The sequence below is a fragment of the Pteronotus mesoamericanus genome, unplaced genomic scaffold (genome assembly GCF_021234165.1).
Source record: "Pteronotus mesoamericanus isolate MK-2021 breed Mesoamerican mustached bat unplaced genomic scaffold, CSHL_Meso_final contig_1193, whole genome shotgun sequence".
Taxonomy (NCBI): Eukaryota; Metazoa; Chordata; class Mammalia; order Chiroptera; family Mormoopidae; genus Pteronotus; species Pteronotus mesoamericanus.
In genome coordinates this window covers 2,326,052-2,331,236 of record NW_026555039.1, presented here as the reverse complement: position 1 = coordinate 2,331,236, position 5,185 = coordinate 2,326,052, and positions in this window count along the sequence as shown.

The following is a 5,185-nucleotide window of genomic DNA, read 5'->3' as shown; positions in this document are numbered from 1 at the left end:
GGGAGAAAGAGAGGGAGACAAACATCAGTGTGTGGTTTCCCCTTTCACGCCGCCCGCTGGGGCCCCGCCCCATACCCAGGCCTGTGCCCCGACAGGGAATCGAACCGGCGACCCCGTGGTTCGCGGGCCGGGGCCAATCCATTGAGCCGCACCACCCAGGGCCACCAAACATTTTAGCAGTGTGGGAAAATACTTATGATCAAAGATTTGGAACAAAAGCAAAATTCAAAGAGTTGGCTAGCTTTTGGCTTCAAAATATGAAAAACCATAAAATAAGGAGGGAGTGCGAGGACACATATTCTATGCTTAAGAGAATTATATTGTCTTTTTTCCTTAAAGATTTTTATTATTTTTAGAGGGAGGGAAAGGGAGAGAGAAAGAGAGGGAGAGAAACATCCACGTGCGGTTGCCTCTGGTGCAGCTCCTACTGGGGACCCGGCCCGCAACCCAGGCCTGTGCTGTGACGGGGAATCGAACCGGCGACCCTTCAGTTCTCAGGCCGACGCTCAATCCACTGAGCCACGCCAGCCAGGGCTGTTGTTTCTTAAATTTATTTAAAAATTATAGTTGACATGCAATGTTGTTAGTCTCAAGGGCACAGCATAGTGATTGGACATTCACGTAACTTGGAACGTGACCCCGCAATAAATAAGCCCACGCATCATTTGCCACTGCACGTGGTTATTGCGATGTCACTGTCTGAATTCCCTGTGCCGCACACGACGCCCCTGTGACTCACTTATTTCGTAAGTGGAAGTGTGTGCCCCTCAGTCCCCTCCCTCCGAGGCTCCCGGGGCGGGGAGCAGGGCGCGGGGCACCCAGGGCGTCCCAGGGGTGAGTCCTCAGGGTGCAGGGGTGAGGGGAGGGCTCGAGGCCTCTCGTCAGTTTGATGGGGAGGCGCGTGTGGTCCCCAAAGCCCCTTAGCGGGTGCCTCCCTGTGCGTGGTGCCGGCTAAGCCGCCCGGGAGTGGGTCCCAGCGGCTGCGCGGCCCCCACGCTGGGTCCTCGGGAGCCTGGCAGCTTCCAGCAGGTCCTGGGAGATGGCTCAGGCGGCTGCACCCTGAGGCCATTTATCAGCGGGTCTGGTCAGCGTCTCCCACGGACACTTCACTGTCCCCCATGGCCAGCCTGTTGACGACTGGCAGGAAGTGAGAGACCCACTCTCGTGACCCGTAGCAGGAACCGAGAACCTGCAGGCCCGCAGCTCCCCGCCTGCTGCTTTCCCTGAGGGCACAGTCCGCTCCGAGACCCTGTGGCCACCCCGCTCCCACCCTCTCGCCCAGCAGACACGCTCAGGGTCGTCCCCCCCGCCCCCCGCCTCTCCCCGCGCCCCCCTCTCCAAGGGGAGGAGTTGGGACCCCGCCGCCTACGTCAGCACTTGTCCACTGAGGGCCCAGCCAGCAGGGAACTGGGACCCACCCAGCCCGGCAGTGTCCCCGCCAGTGTGGGGACAAGCAACTCTTTCTGAAAAGCCATCTCTGTTGGTTGGGTTGTCCTGCCAAACAGAGACACGTGTGTCACGGAGAAGCCTTGCGGCTGGGGACACCTAGAGTCCGGGTTTTCACCCTGCCCTGTCCGGGACACCGAGCCTCTGAGAAGCAGTCGCGACCGATGTGGGTGAGGCCCGGGACAGGGGCCTGTGACCTTGCTCCCTGTTTTCTGGGACGTCTCTGCCACGCCCCTTGCCCTGGGGTGCCAGCTCCCCTGGGGTGGCAGCCCCAGGCCGTGCCGAGGCAGCGCCCTGTGTCACAGAGCCAGCCTTGCCCTGTGGGACCTGAGCCCCTGGGCCCTTCCCCTCCTGCGGGGAGCGTCCCCTGCGCGGTGGCTGCCTGGGTGGCCTCCCCTTCCTGTTTTCGCTCCAGGTGCCTTCCGACCCCCCCCCCCGGAGTGAATTTCCTGCTGTTGACGGAGGGGGCCGGGCGACGCGAGGGCGGGCCGCGCGGTCGCTGTCGGGGTGCCGCCTCGGTGCCCCCTAGGCCTCTTTGCCTGTGTCCGTTAGCGGTTAAACTGGGTGACACGCCAAGGTGTCACAGTGCCGGGGTGCGGAATTGACAAGCGAGGCCGCAGGGCGCCGGGACGCTGCACTCTCGCCTTCCGCTCCACGAAACCGGAGCGTGTGGGCTGAACGCGGGCGGGTCGCTGGCACGGAGCTGGTCGCGTCGCCCTATTAGGATGACAGGGAGAACGCCGCGTCCGCGGGGCTTGAACGAGACCTCGGGCAGAGGCCGCGTCCCTGGACTCGCGCCCGCCCGCGCCGCGCCCGCCCCACCCCCCCGCACTCGAGCCGGGGACACCGCCCCGCCCCGCCGCGCCCCACCTCCAGGGGCCGCCCCGCGAGCCCGAGCCCCAGGCCTGCGGGACCCGCCGCCAAGCCCCGCTCACTGCGGCGCCGTGGGCGGCGGCCTCCAGCATGCAAATGAGGCGACGGAGGGTGCCCTGTTTGCTCCGGGAGTCGGAGGCCGCCCGAGGGCGTGGCGGCGGCCGGGGCGCGTGGCCGCTTCTGGGCCGGGGGGGCCCCTGCCACGCCGCGGAGCGGAGTCGCCTCTCTCGTCGCTGCTGCTCCTTTCAGCCGTGGCCCCAAACCGCATCCCCTGCCCTGATGTGCGCCCCGGTGACGGACAGTGTGGTCCCAGTGGTGACGCTGGCCGGGAATCGGACAGGGTCTGTTGCGCCCCGCCCCCCCTCCTGCGGTCGCTGTGGACGAGACCCTGAACTTCCCAGGGTCCGCGCCGCAGGAGGAGCTGGGGCAGGAGCAGCTGGGACAGGACCGCAGGCTGAGCTGCCCCCTTGTCCACCCCAGGGCCCCTCCCAGGCGGCCTCCCAGAGCTCGCAGCCCAGTCTGGGTGTGTCCCGTGTCTCCCTTGCCCCTGTCCTCTCTGGGCCTCAGCCCTTCCTACCAGTGGGGACTCTGCTCTGCCCTGCTCTGCCACCCCTGGCCCTGAGTCGGGGAGCTGGGCCCCAGGGTGGGCAGAGGCTGGGGGCGCGGGGAGCAGGCCCGTGGGCGGGCCAGGTGCTGTGCCCGGGCGGGTGGCAGGGCCTTGCTGCACTGGGTGGGGGGATTAGTGGAGCAGCCCTGGGCTCGGTTGCCTGGCGGGGTCCCGGCCGACCAGGCTGCCTCCGCCCTCCCAGTACACGGCTCCCTGGCCACCCTGGTGCTGCAGGCGGGGACGAAGGGCGGCTGTGCTTTGCCCGCGGGTCGTCCTCAGGCTGCGCACGCTCCAGACGGGCTCCCGCCGGCCCTGGACGTGTCTGAGGGGGTCCGGCTGCGGCGGGCGGTGCCTGCTGAGAACGCCACGCACACCGACTGCCCTGGTTCCGCGCGTGGTCGGGGGTCAGGGCTGAGCTGGGCCTTCCAGGTGAGGTCACCCCAAGATGTCGGTGTCACCGTCCTTTGCAGAGGGGAAACAGGCTGAGTAAGGCCAGGGAGGGCGCGGGGCGGGGTGGCTCTCTGGGAAGGCACAGCAGGGCCCTCGTGGAGGGCAGCGAGCGCCAGGGACTGCGGGCAGCGGAGCCACCGCCCCCTCGGCCTCTCGGGAGCGCTAGGTTTGCCCGAGGGGGGCTCTAGGATGGTCCTGGTGGCTGGTCCGTGCCCTGAAAGTAAGGGAGTGTCCAGTACGGTCCTTCCTCTACTTGGGCCACAGACTGCTCGTGGACGGGCCCAGCGCTCCTGACCCTGGGGCTGTGGCTGGCCTGGTGGGTCCCCTGCTGCCTGGCAGTGTGGGTGTGACAAGGAGGGGTGACCGAGGTGAGGCCCAGCCGCCTGGGGCCGTTAACCCGCCGCGTTTGCGTCCGGGCGGCGTTCCTCCGTGTGCCGGAGCCTGCGTCCTCAGGGCCGGCGGGGCCCGCGTGGGCGCCTGCAGCCCCCTGGAGAGCTCAGGCCTTAGGCACGAGCACTGGGGGCGGAAGACAGGCCCGCGGTGCAGGCGACGGGGGTGCGGCTGGGCTCTGTGTGATCCCGGGGAGCCGGGGTCCCAGGCTGCGGACGGAAGGCCGGCCTGGGGGCCGGGCCTGTGCTCGTGTCTGGGGGAGCCGGAGGGGTGCCCGGGAGGAGGTGGTCTCCATTCCGCCGCCGGGTTTGGGAGGGCGTCGGAGACTCGACAGAGAGGGCTGGTCTGCCCGCAGGACCCTCACTGTGAGAACCGTCACTTGCCCTGCTGGGGTGGCTGGTGAGGGCTGTGCGGCCCAGCTGGTACGTCCACCCCCACCCCACCCTAAGGGGCCCCACAGCACTTCCAACCTCCCGGGTCCAGAGCGCAGCTTCCAGGCCCAGGTGCTCGGGTGCCCTCCGGTCGGAGTGCGTCCAGATGACCTTGGTTCTCCCCGTGCACCCCCTGGGGTGGCCTTCATGTCCACAGCGGCCTCGGACGGGCCTCCCTGCTTGCCCTGGCCCGCCCCCCGCTGGACCCAGTCCCTCTCCTCAATGGTTATTTAAAAGCTCGGCGAGGCCGAGGATGTCTGCTTGTGGTTTGACCTCTCCGCTGGCTTCCAGACCCACAGAGCCCGAACCCAGCCCCTGGTGCGTGGTCCTGGAGTCCCCTCTGCCCCCCTCTGTCCTTGGCCTCTTCCTGGTAGTAGCTCTCTATCTGAATGTGTGGTTCCTGGGGGCCCTGGGCCACCATTTGGGCCACCCTGCACGGTCACGGACCCCAGCACGAAGACTGGGGTGTGGGGGTGCTTGTTTGGAATGCCCTTCCTTCCCCAGAGCACCCTGCTGTTTCCTCACGTGGTGGCTGTCTTGCTGAAGGCCACCCATGGTCAGCAGCAGAACCAGAGCCAGTGGCCAGAGAGAGCCACCTTCACCCTCTGGGTACGGCCACCCAACACTCGTGGGACCTAGAAAGACAAGGCAGCCGACTGCTTTGAAGCGTTTATTTAGCTCCGGTCTGAAGCTCGTGGACATCTGATGAGGACGCCCTCCGGAGTGGGCAGAAGACAGTTAACTGCGTGCACGGGGCGGGGCGGGGTGGCTCGCACTCTGGCAGCGGCTGGGGGGTGGGGCCAGGCCTTCCCACCCCCGGGTGTCCGGGGCGGGGCCTCTGCTCCAGGCCCAGCACGGTGCTGGCGGTTCAGGCTCCGGGCGTAGGCAGGTCCCCACCTGCCACACATTCTCCGAGCGGCGGCGGCGGCAAGCGGCTGGGTCGCCTGGGACCGCGGGTGGGCGGGGCCGCGCTGCGGCTCGGCCTTGG